Consider the following 14,439-nt stretch of genomic DNA (forward strand, 5'->3'; position numbering starts at 1 on the left):
AGATATGAAAAAATCACTTTAACTCACACACGATCATAACTATTTGATGGGGACTATCACCTTCGAGGTACATCCTATAACTCCTACATCTCCTAGAATACACGTTGCAATCACATTTAAAAGCATTTTGATCTTTTTGCTTTTTATTTTTCTTTGCATATTTTTCTTTTTAAGCAAATCATGCATGAGCATATAAGAGATAAAAAAGAGATACCCAATTATGTTAAGCATTTGACATTCCAATTTTGTTGTGCCAAAGCACACAAATGTCATTGACATTGCACTTTTACTAGGCCGAAGCATACAGATGTCATTTCATGATTAGTAGGCAATAGTGGTGAGATGGTTATTTATGTCTTTCTCTTAGGATTTTCTAGTCATTCCCGTCAAAAAGAGTGATACGAGTGTTAAGTATAAGAGATTACTTAATCTTACTCATCACAAACAAGAGCCATAGAGCTCACTTGCTTAATTGTGCAGAGAGATACTCATCTAAGCTACAAAAGATACAAAGTTTAGAAAACTTTGTTTCAATGGCCATCGAAGGTACACAAGTACCAAAGTACACATACACACACTGTTTTTGTATTTTTCTGATTTTTTTTTTTAAATATATCAAAAACAAAGTAAACAAAACTGAAAACAAACAAAAACATGTTAACCAAAGCAAAGCATAAAACTAGATTGACTCAAAACTTGAAAGCAAAACACACAAGTAATGCACACACAAAAACAAGAAGAGAGAAAGAGAAAAGTGATAGAATCACTTGGAGTCTTTTTTCTTCCACACCTTAGAAGAACATTTCCTTTGATTAAACCCTTGAACCGACGGTGAAGGGGAAGAATTGAAACAGTTCAAGTTCGAAAGGAACATGAGGGCTTTGAGAAGATCTCCAAGGGGAGCAAGAGAAGATTGAAGTTGATTCTGGCTTCCAGGTGCTATCATGTCGTTGCTCTGTTGAGTGGCTAATCACTTATAGCAATTTGGTCGAGTATAACTAGTAACTCCACAATGATGACAGAGATGCTGCTTCTTCTGTTTAGGCTTTTAAGAGTTAGCCTTCTTAGCCTAAGGGTTTTTTGCTTCCTTCTTATCTTGCTTAGGGGGTGCTCCTAAGATAGATTTACCTTTGTCTAAGTTCTCACTAGCTAAATCAGTTTTAACATCATTGTTCTCAATTTCCACATTATTGCTAAGAGGAACAAAAACAGTAGTACTAGTAGAGGCAATATTAGAGGAAGAGAAACCATACCCTAAACCTATTCGATCAGAAGAAAATTTCTGAAGACTAAGTAGCAGCAAATGCCTTGCTCTTCTTAATGCTCTTGAGATATGTAGGACACTCCTGTTTCATGTTACTGAAGCCTTAACACCCAAAGCACTTAGGTCCTGTAGGAACAGTGTACTGATCGCCATCCCTAGCATCCTTCTTCCCTTTGTCTTGGCTCTTGAACTGAGAAGAATTGGATTGCTTACGATCCTTGTCAAAGCCCTTCTTAGAGGATATTTTCTTGAACTCCTCATTGGTGACTGCACTGAATAAAGCATTCAATGCCCTACTGTTGAAGTTTGTCGCCTTGATCTTGGAATCATCCCAATTGGTCGATGCTTCTGTAGGCTTAGTCCAACCTATCTCCACAGCTTGCCACACTTTCTTATCTAAAGACTATAAGAAAGCTCTCATGCGTACTTTCCAGTATGCATAGTTAGTGCCATTAAATAAATGAGGTATAATTAATTACTATCCTCTATCCATGACAAATAGGGGTCAATGGATTAACACAGCAAAAATTAAACCTTAATCAGAGTGTGCCTACTCTGATACCACTTGATAGGCCAAAAACGTATTGACCCCTTGTGATGAATTAATTGATTAATTAGCCAAGTTTATTAATTAATCAAATTAACATGCAAACACGTGGTAGCTCAAACAAATCACTAATTAAACGAAGTATGCAGTGGAAAATAAATTAACACGGTGATTTATTTACGAATGGGGAAAACCAACATGGCAAAAACCCCATTGGGTGATTTTAAGGTCACCACTCCCGAAATTTCACTATTATCACAACAAGTAGTTATAAGTAAAGGAATCCCAGTACCTTATACCAACCTACAGTTGAACCCTTACCTTAATACCCAATTGGATTTGTTCTGTAGTGACAATTTATCCTTTTGATGCATGGCTCCCAAGTACATGACTAACCAATTGCGCGGATCCCAGTATGCGACTTCAATCACCAACTAGAGAAGGTTGTTGGCTGCAAAGTTCTTCAGTTCATCCCAACAATAAAGATCAAGAAGATGCTTGATCATAAAACCTTACAATGCACAAACACAACAAACTTCAAGAATGATGAACTATGGCAAATTCTGTCTCTGGTCACAATTTGCTTGAACAAAATTTGCTCAACACTTGTACAATTTGTGAACTCTTTGACGACCCTTAAAATAATCCTTTTATATGTCTAGGCTTGTGAGAAAAGAAGGCCCAAAGACACATTCACGGATTTAATTTGTTTTTCTTAAACCTCGACAGATAGGAGTTGTCGAGCAGGTGTCGAGCACATGGGTTGAAACAGCTTTCTTAAGCTCGATAGATGCAGCTGTCAAGCTTTAATAAATTTGCACTTTTCGGCTTATTTCTTGGACAGAATTGAATGACTTTAACACTTGATCTTGAAATCTTGTTTCTTGAAGTATTAAAAACACCTAGATCTACCTAATTACAAGTAAAGTGTGTTTTGTCAAAAGATTAGCCAATTACATAAAATAGTGATATATGTTCCTAACAAGTGAATCACATATGTCCTAACAAAATGCATGTGTATATTTTTTTCGCCTTCACCATATGATTGCAAACATGCGGAAATTTAGATGCTAAAAATAAAGTGGGACATAGGTGAGGGGACTTACTTGATATAGAGTGTGAGCATACGGCACGGCCGCTATCACCCACGGTAGATTAGGAACTTGAAAACTTTTTAGGAACTCAAAAACTGTGTGATGAGAGGCGTACGACACGATCGCTATTACCTCAAAGTGGGATGTAAGCATACGGCACGGCCACTATCAACCACTCTAGATGTGAATATGGCATTTCTTTGCGGACTAGTAATTGTGATGGCACGAGGCGTACAACATGGTCGCTATTACCTCAAAAAGGAATGTGAGCCTACGACATGGCCGCTATCACCCATTGTAGATTAGGAACTTGGGAATTCTTTGGGAACTTGATAACTGTGAGGGTGTGAGGAGTACGACACAGTCACTATTACCTTAAAAAGGGATGCAAGCATACGGCACGACCGTTATCACCCACTGTAGAAATGCGAGCATAAGGCACGACTGCTATCACCCACTGGAAATGCGAGCATACGGCATGGCCACTATCACCCGCTGTAGGAATGCGAGCATACGGCAAGTCTGCTATCACCTACTGTAGATCAGGAACTCGAGACTTCTCTGGGAACTTGATAATTGTGATGGCATGAGACATACGACATGGTCACTATTACCTCAAAAAAGGATGTGAGCATATGGCACGGCCGTTATCACCCACAGTAGAAATGCGAGCATACCCACTAGAAATGCAAGCATACGGCATGGCCGCTATCACCCACTAGAAATGCGAGCATACGACACAGCCGTTATCACCCATTATAGTCATGTATAAAAATCTACCTTCTCTGTGAGAACATGTACTTGACATAAACCTGCATGATATGTTTAGGAAAAGTGTTAGTTCATCTACATTACCATTTATTTATGGGCTTACCACTACCCTAAAAAATTGAAAGCTCAGATTTATTCTAAAACACAAGAGTTTGTTCAGACCCCAAAATAAAAAATACGGCTAAATTACGTTTACTCTAACTTAAACTAAGTGCGGAACAAGAGTAAATAAGCGCAATGAACTGATAACACTACCCTAAGCCATATTCAACAATAAAAAGAAAGCTTAAAGAGTAGGGAAGAGAGATGCAAACACAAGATAACACCAAGATGTGTTATCGAAGAGGAAACCGAAGAACTCAGCGAAAAACCTCTCCGTGACCTTCCTAGTCAAAATCGATCCACTAGAGAATAAAGTTGAGCGCACGAATATCAAAAGACCCTTCAAGCCTAGTCTACCCCATGTACTTGAGCCCTTCAAGCTCTTGCGACCAACGGACTTCTCAGAGTCTTGTCTTCTCTAACTTTCCGGATCCCGCAATTCAGCTCGATTGCATCCACTACTAAATGCCTCCTTCCAATATTTCCTAGCAACACCAAAATCTCACTTAACACTCAGAATGGGTGTGGTAAGTGTTTGGGCTAACAACCTCTTAAGGATCTAGAGATGGATAGGTAGGAGTTGAAGAAAACCAAAAGACAATTTGTAGATGATTGTGGGTATAACAATCTCTAACTCTCAAGTGTATTTGTTAGGATTTTCTTTCTAAAAATCACGCATTACAATCCATGGGTACTGAGGGTATTTATATTGTGGGTAAAGAATTTGGTAAAGCAACTTAACTTTTTTCCAAACAGAATGTTTCTTGGGAACTTTGTGGGATGGCCTTTCTCGCGAAACACTCGCAAACTTGATAGCCTGACATGACTCTTCAGCTTCCTGTCATGTGCTTCACACGTGGCCTTTTCACGGGTTGCTTCTTGCGAGTTACTCGCGAACTAGTCGCTAATTGTACGAATTCATCTTTTGAAGCTTGATTCTTCACCGATCTCTCACACTCATCCCTTACAAATAAACCCACCTACATACAGGGAAAATGATTGAAGAAATTACAATCGAATTTGGCACGGAATTAAAGCCAACACAAGTTAGTTGGAAACCACAACTTTACAAAAATAATATTAAATATTATGCTAGATCAAAGAAGAATGATGGAACATAGGGTTCCCATGGATGTGGACATACGGGTTCCATAGACGTTCTGTAGGGTTGGCAATCGCCTTCCATGAATGACATACAAAAAGTTCATGGATGATGATAGAGGAAGAAAAAGTAAGTACTTGTAATTCCTATTTTGCTAGTTTGGTGAATTAGAAATTTGGAAGAAAACTTGTTACTTGTTATTAGTTTTATGCACCTGAGAATTAAAAAAAAAAAAAAAAAACTATAGGAAATTTATTTATTTATTTTTTTGGAAAACATAGGAAGTTAATTTTCAATATAAGAGATAAATGACCCAATGGCTAAGACAAAAAGGCCTAGCTCAATTAACTCAAACGAATCACCTCTGGGTTGGTTTGGTCTGGTTATTTTCATGATAATTGATTGGTTGAGATTGGCAATTTTTTAATCGAAGGAGGTTGGTTTAGATTTAAAATGCCCCAACCTAAACCAACCCCTACCTTTTAGGCCTTAATTTGGCTTAGGCCTTTGAGAATTTCTAGAAGTGCTCGCTCCAGGCCCCAATGAAAGTAGTTAAATTAAGAGACCATTTCATTACAACATGATTCCAAATTCAGCCCATAAGCATATATATACTTGTGCCCACATATTAACAAAACCATAAAGATATATAAACTCAACTCATAGATTATTTGTGATCACTAATAATTGTCACACATTTGTACAAAAATGGAATAGGGATGAGTGTTTGTTAAGATAATTTGGGCTCCCTCATTTAGCAAAGAAACCGCATTAGGAAAGAAATAGACCATTGCGTGCACAACTTGATTCCTAAAACAAGCACCAAAAGGATGTTCAATGTCCTATACATATTCCTCTCTTTCAATTTCCCTCTGGCCTTTTTCTTTCTCCTCATGTGTAATGCTCTATCTCCAATATTCATACCCCATACCTCCTCAACCTTAAAACCCATATGCCAATCAATGCAACGCAATGCATGCCAAACAAACTTGAATTAATTCAATTCTGTCAAGACCAAAAACAAATCTATACCTCCATCCATGGCAACAATGACCCTAAGACTCATCATTCCTAGCCTCCATGATCTAATTATCTGGAACACCCTACACCATTTTGTGATGGTAGTAGTTGCAGGACTAGTTGTCCTATATCTTGTATACAAAAGAGAAGTACCCATTAATTTACTAGACTTTGCTTGCTACAAACCACACAACTCTTATAGGCTACCCTAGTCAATGTTCCTAAAGGCTGTCTTTCTTAATAACATGGATCCTAATAGCATTGCTTTCCAGATCAAAATCTTAGAAAAAACAGGGTTCAGTGAGGAAACTTGTATTCCTCCTTCACTTGCTCGAGTACCAATTAAAAAATCTCTCCCAAGAACAGTGTTTTCGACGTACTGTAAGGGCGAGGCCAAGCTTTCTAGAGAAGGAAGATTGGCCATACAGTTAGAGAGGGGAGTGTTAACCACTAGATTGCAATTACTCAATAGTGTTTGGAGAAGAACTTGTAGAGGATTCAAGGGAATTTAAAATATTCTGGCGTTATTGGTTGTTGCACTAGCAGCCACATTTCCAGTTCCACATTGCAGTTGTACTAGAGCATCTAGAAGTAAACATAACAAAACAATGGTAGATTTGAGGCATGAACCTTGTCACTGTCTTTAGACGATACACATCGTCTATGGGGTTTTCGGTTAGGTATGGCAAAAAGTACTCGATCTGTGGGTATCTGGCCCGACCCGACCTGACTCGACCCTAAGGGGACAGGTTTTACCCGGCCTGTAAAACAATAGAGTCGGGTTTGACTTTTTAAAATAAAACCCGAAACAGGTCTAGGTTTTAGTTAAACCCACCCTGAACTCAGGCCCGACCTTGACCCCGACTCGTTTAAAACTAAAATTACCAAAAAACCATATATATATATATATATATAAACTTATAAACCCTACCCTCACCCTCTCACTTCACACAGCTGCCCCATCCCATTTCCCTCACTTTCCTCTACTACTGTAACTCAGTCTCACTTACCCTCAAGCACTGTCACTGCCAGCCATAGCTCGAACTCACCGCTGGCCCTCCACCATTCTTTTCTTTCACATTTTCCTTTTCTCCAAACACCACTTATACTTTCTATTTTCAACACATGCATTAATTTTCATCACTATTTTTTAGATATTTTTTTTTCTTTTTTTAGTGATTATTTGTTCAAGCTTTTGCTAATCTGTGACTCCTCCATCGGAAAATCGTGCTTGCTGCTCAATTTGAATATGAGAAAATACGAATTTTCTTTTTTGCTTGGGCCACGGTATAGGCTTCAATTCCATCTTTTTCCTTTTATTGGGCCATGGTTTCTACCCAAATCTAACCTGGTTAGACAGGGCGGGTTTGGGGCCTGAAAAAATAAAAATAAAAAACTCGTTTATTAAACCTGTTGAGTTTAAGTAAAGAGTACTAGCCCGCAGAGCGGGTTTGGGTATAAAGAAACCCAATCCATTGCCATTCCTATTTCTGGTGTAGCAGACTAATAACATTGTGCGTGCCGCCCTCGGGATACAACAACTCAGCCACCTTGCTGATTATCCTTACAAGCCCACACCGCTTGTAGAATATAGTATATCGAAGGATATCTTATTTTCATGAGATTCGAATTTTGATTTTGCAAAAATGTTGGTAGTTTTCTTTTTTACGTGAAAATGGTGCCTACAAGAAAATTGATTCTCTCATCTAAAATCGGACATGTTGGCTGCATATTCATATTGGCAGAAGAAACATACAATAAAGATCAAGTTTATTTGGGTTTTAAATTTACTTGATTGTTGTTATAATTATCTTTAAAATGGACAGTAAATAGTAATTATATTGAATCATAATATATCAATGTCAACGGTAACATAAAAAATGTACAAACTCAACCAATTAAAGATGATGGTTTAAAGCAATGAATTAAGATTGAATAATAGAAAAACATGTGAGAATTTCATTAAAATCTTGTGCTATATTTTTTATGTTGTAAGTAAAAATTTATCAAAAAATCCTATTTGAGATTCAATTAACAAATTTATCTTTATTTCATAAGTTTTTATATTAAAATTGATATTTACTAGTAAACATTTATAATGAAAAATATTTTCAAATAAAAATGAACTATCTAGAATATAAAATATTTGATTGCAAGAGCTGTAACCTCGGGATCCACCCCATTGAACGGGTAGAAGAAGTGCGTTAATATCTGAATAAAATCGACTAATTATATTTGCCCTGTATATCGAGGGCTTAACATTGTATTACCCACTAATTTATTAAAATGTAAAAATAAGAAAATAATAACAATAAAGTAGTATATACATCGAAACAAAACATGTTGACAAAAATTTAGGATCAAAGATTTGAATCTAATCTAGAGACCAAGTGATGCCATGGCCTTCCCAGCCCCAAAGATTTTTTTTTTTTTATTTATTATTTATTGGGGTTTATAGTAAAAATATGTAGTCTATAATTTGGAGACTTGTAAGTAACTCCCTCTCAAAAGTTAAATTGGTCCAAAGAGGCCCAAAAAATATAAATAACCAACTTGCCCAGATGTAGTGTTTCTATATTGAAGGTATCGACTCATCTAGGACCACCAGTACCTCAGCGCTACCATTAATATGGGCTGGACAAAAGCTTTGACTTCTATTCCTCTAAGCCTGCTCTCTCTTTGCGAAATTAATTTTATGAAACGAAAGATTTTGAATTAATCGTTATTAATGATTTTTTTTTTCTTGAATACAAAACGCTTAAATTTTTGAGTTGGAAAATATGCCATTTTTTTATATGCTTTATTTATTCTTTTTTTTAGTTAATTAACCAATTTCAACTATTAGAATATGAATTTGGAAAAATTAAGAAAGTGAAGGCTTATTATATTTGCATGTTTTGGTGCTGATGTAGTTAAAAGAATGAGGAATAGATTATAATATAAAAATGATCTCTTTCTCTTTTTGTAGTGTTGGTGAGTAAAACATAATGTTGTGAGTTTTGATAGAGTCAAATTGAAAATACTATTCTTGAATCAATTTTTTTAGTTTTTCGATTTTATCAAATTTATATCAAAGATTTCCAACAATTACTATCTATTATGTTATCATATTATAATGAGATGAATAAAAAGAATTTTTTTTTGAAAATGTGATGCTGCAATTAGATCAATAATAAAATATTAGAAACAATTAAAAAAAACTACCAAAATATTTAAAATGTTAAAGAAATGGAGTTTATTATGTATAAATGGTTGGGATGAGAGTAAAACAAGTAATGAAAAATGGGAAAAGTTTAGTTCCAAACTTGTTTGGAGATACCTTTTTTAATTTATTATGTGACGATTTATAAGACTATCTATATGTATTATTTAAACAAGTCACATAATATATTAAAAGAGCATATGACAAAAAAATACACATGAATGGTCTCATTAACCATCACATAATAATTTAGAGCAAAATAACTCCAAATTAACATGTTTGGAGCCAAACATTTTCCATAAAAAAATTTATATGAAAAATAAGATGGAAGAGAAAGAACTGTTGGAAGAATATTGCTTGGGTGCAAAAAAGGAGAGGGGAAGAATAAGAGTGAAAATGTGGAGAGGAAGAGTTGTACAAAATGTAATTGGAAGAATATAAGAAGTCATGAATGAAAGAATTGAAGAAGGCCTTAAGGGAATGGATTTGAAAAATCAAATATTACCAAAAAAAAAAAAAGTTGTTAGTGGATTAGAGGAGATTCCTTCAGATCGGTTTGTTTGAAAAGATTTAGTGATCTTTTTTTCTTTTCTTTTTATAATCTTTGACTCTCTGAAAAAATTCTTGTTCTGTACTGCCCTTAATTTCCTTTTTGGGGCAATATTGGAGCTCTAACTCTATTTGAGGCTCATTGCTAGATGTACCCAAATCAAATTAATTGGTTTCTTACGTGGTCAATGATAACTCCACCACTTCCAAAAGCCACAAAACTGGTTTTTCCAACTCTGCTATGAGCCCATGCTCTAGCCACATGAATTTGCTTCTTGCTGCGGACATTCGTTGTGGAATATGCACACAGTCACATATTTGCATTGGCTATGAAATACTACAGCATAAGGAGATCAATGCTAGTGTGGACATGTTCATTTTGAATTTGACAAACTTAAAAAAAATAAAAAAAAGTAACTCACAGAGTAAATAAGTGAAACTGCTTACATGCGGCTATGGGTTCATAATGGGTCATTGTCAGGGGCCTTATGGAATACGCAAGGAGCAATATTTAACAAGTAAAACAAATATAATCCGAGGAAACACATGTAATATTGATTAGTTAAGAGTATTATTTAATATTTAACGACGTAAACACATTTATAATTTTTACCCTAATTCTCAATCCGTCTTTATATGTATATTATTTATTACGGCCTATATACAAACACATTCAAATTCACACTCAATTTCACAACTTATATAATAATGAATATTTCATTATCCAAACCAATTTATTTATTACTTTTTTGAATTACATACATAATACTTTATTACTTTGGACCCCAATAAAAGAATTATAGGTAGAAGTGACTTTGACCATTAATACTTTAAAAATTTATAGCCATATATGAATCTAGATCGTAATCATTTAAGACTCTTAAATTACATTAATTTAGTCAAAGGTTTTTTTTCTTTGATCAATATTGCATATGCTCACGCAACACAAACTCATTCAATCCAATCTACACAATTTGAGAATTTCATAATTTATGTGAAATTTTTTGGGGAGATAATAAGTTTTGGGTTAAGTATAATCCTATATGTTATATTAAGGTTTCAATTAGAGTATTCTCAACTAGTGATATTAAAACAAATTAATGATGGTGCAAGGCAATATGGCACGATTATTAAAGTGCCTTTCATAGTTGGAGTAGGAATAAGATGCGTGTTCTTAGAGTCTACACAGTATTTATCACACAAGGCAAGGCCACAAAAGCCCATCCAAATTATCTTTAAAAAAAACACCCTACAAAATTGAAAGCTCAGATTTATGCTAAAACACAAGAGTTTGTTCAGACCCCAAAATAAAAAATACGGCTAAATTACGTTTACTCTAACTTAAACTAAGTGCGGAACAAGAGTAAATAAGCGCAATGAACTGATAACACTACCCTAAGCCATATTCAACAATAAAAAGAAAGCTTAAAGAGTAGGGAAGAGAGATGCAAACACAAGATAACACCAAGATGTGTTATCGAAGAGGAAACCGAAGAACTCAGCGAAAAACCTCTCCGTGACCTTCCTAGTCAAAATCGATCCACTAGAGAATAAAGTTGAGTGCACGAATATCAAAAGACCCTTCAAGCCTAGTCTACCCCATGTACTTAAGCCCTTCAAGCTCTTGCTACCAACGGACTTCTCAGAGTCTTGTCTTCTCTAACTTTCCGGATCCCGCAATTCAGCTCGATTGCATCCACTACTAAATGCCTCCTTCCAATATTTCCTAGCAACACTAAAATCTCACTTAACACTCAGAATGGGTGTGGTAAGTGTTTGGACTAACAACCTCTTAAGGATCTAGAGATGGATAGGTAGGAGTTGAAGAAAACCAAAAGAAAATTTGTAAATGATTGTGGGTATAACAATCTCTAACTCTCAAGTGTATTTGTTAGGATTTTCTTTCTAAAAATCACGCATTACAATCCATGGGTACTGAGGGTATTTATATTGTGGGTAAAGAATTTGGTAAAGCAACTTAACTTTTTTCCAAACAGAATGTTTCTTGGGAACTTTGTGGGATGGCCTTTCTCGCGAAACACTCGCAAACTTGATAGCCTGGCATGACTCTTCAGCTTCCTGTCATGTGCTTCACACGTGGCCTTTTCACTAGTCGCTAATTGTACTAATTCATCTTTTGAAGCTTGATTCTTCACCGATCTCTCACACTCATCCCTTACAAATAAACCCACCTACATACAGGGAAAATGATTGAAGAAATTACAATCGAATTTGGCACGGAATTAAAGCCAACACAAGTTAGTTGGAAATCACAACTTTACAAAAATAATATTACATATTATGCTAGATCAAAGAAGAATGATGTAACATAGGGTTCCCATGGATGTGGACATACGGGTTCCATAGACGTTCTGTAGGGTTGGCAATCGCCTTCCATGAATGACATACAAAAAGTTCATGGATGATGATAGAGGAAGAAAAAGTAAGTACTTGTAATTCCTATTTTGCTAGTTTGGTGAATTAGAAATTTGGAAGAAAACTTGTTACTTGTTATTAGTTTTATGCACCTGAGAATTAAAAAAAAAAAAAAAAAACTATAGGAAATTTATTTATTTTTTTTTTGGAAAACATAGGAAGTTAATTTTCAATATAAGAGATAAATGACCCAATGGCTAGGACAAAAAAGCCTAGCTCAATTAACTCAAACGAATCACCTCTGGGTTGGTTTGGTCTGGTTATTTTCATGATAATTGATTGGTTGAGATTGGCAATTTTTTAATCGAAGGAGGTTGGTTTAGATTTAAAATGCCCCAACCTAAACCAACCCCTACCTTTTGGGCCTTAATTTGGCTTAGGCCTTTGAGAATTTCTAGAAGTGCTCCCTCCAGGCCCCAATGAAAGTAGTTAAATTAAGAGACCATTTCATTACAACATGATTCCAAATTCAGCCCATAAGCATATATATACTTGTGCCCACATATTAACAAAACCATAAAGATATATAAACTCAACTCATAGATTATTTGTGATCACTAATAATTGTCACACATTTGTACAAAAATGGAATAGGGATGAGTGTTTGTTAAGATAATTTGGGCTCCCTCATTTAGCAAAGAAACCGCATTAGGAAAGAAATAGACCATTGCGTGCACAACTTGATTCCTAAAACAAGCACCAAAAGGATGTTCAATGTCCTATACATATTCCTCTCTTTCAATTTCCCTCTGGCCTTTTTCTTTCTCCTCATGTGTAATGCTCTATCTCCAATATTCATACCCCATACCTCCTCAACCTTAAAACCCATATGCCAATCAATGCAACGCAATGCATGCCAAACAAACTTGAATTAATTCAATTCTGTCAAGACCAAAAACAAATCTATACCTCCATCCATGGCAACAATGACCCTAAGACTCATCATTCCTAGCCTCCATGATCTAATTATCTGGAACACCCTACACCATTTTGTGATGGTAGTAGTTGCAGGACTAGTTGTCCTATATCTTGTATACAAAAGAGAAGTACCCATTAATTTACTAGACTTTGCTTGCTACAAACCACACAACTCTTATAGGCTACCCTAGTCAATGTTCCTAAAGGCTGTCTTTCTTAATAACATGGATCCTAATAGCATTGCTTTCCAGATCAAAATCTTAGAAAAAACAGGGTTCAGTGAGGAAACTTGTATTCCTCCTTCACTTGCTCGAGTACCAATTAAAAAATCTCTCCCAAGAACAGTGTTTTCGACGTACTGTAAGGGCGAGGCCAAGCTTTCTAGAGAAGGAAGATTGGCCATACAGTTAGAGAGGGGAGTGTTAACCACTAGATTGCAATTACTCAATAGTGTTTGGAGAAGAACTTGTAGAGGATTCAAGGGAATTTAAAATATTCTGGCGTTATTGGTTGTTGCACTAGCAGCCACATTTCCAGTTCCACATTGCAGTTGTACTAGAGCATCTAGAAGTAAACATAACAAAACAATGGTAGATTTGAGGCATGAACCTTGTCACTGTCTTTAGACGATACACATCGTCTATGGGGTTTTCGGTTAGGTATGGCAAAAAGTACTCGATCTGTGGGTATCTGGCCCGACCCGACCTGACTCGACCCTAAGGGGACAGGTTTTACCCGGCCTGTAAAACAATAGAGTCGGGTTTGACTTTTTAAAATAAAACCCGAAACAGGTCTAGGTTTTAGTTAAACCCACCCTGAACTCAGGCCCGACCTTGACCCCGACTCGTTTAAAACTAAAATTACCAAAAAACCATATATATATATATATATAAACTTATAAACCCTACCCTCACCCTCTCACTTCACACAGCTGCCCCATCCCATTTCCCTCACTTTCCTCTACTACTGTAACTCAGTCTCACTTACCCTCAAGCACTGTCACTGCCAGCCATAGCTCGAACTCACCGCTGGCCCTCCACCATTCTTTTCTTTCACATTTTCCTTTTCTCCAAACACCACTTATACTTTCTATTTTCAACACATGCATTAATTTTCATCACTATTTTTTAGATTTTTTTTTTTCTTTTTTTAGTGATTATTTGTTCAAGCTTTTGCTAATCTGTGACTCCTCCATCGGAAAATCGTGCTTGCTGCTCAATTTGAATATGAGAAAATACGAATTTTCTTTTTTGCTTGGGCCACGGTATAGGCTTCAATTCCATCTTTTTCCTTTTATTGGGCCGTGGTTTCTACCCAAATCTAACCTGGTTAGACAGGGCGGGTTTGGGGCCTGAAAAAATAAAAATAAAAAACTCGTTTATTAAACCTGTTGAGTTTAAGTAAAGAGTACTAGCCCGCAGAGCGGGTTTGGGT

This window comes from Quercus robur, chromosome 6 (genome assembly GCF_932294415.1).
Source record: "Quercus robur chromosome 6, dhQueRobu3.1, whole genome shotgun sequence".
Classification (NCBI taxonomy): Eukaryota; Viridiplantae; Streptophyta; class Magnoliopsida; order Fagales; family Fagaceae; genus Quercus; species Quercus robur.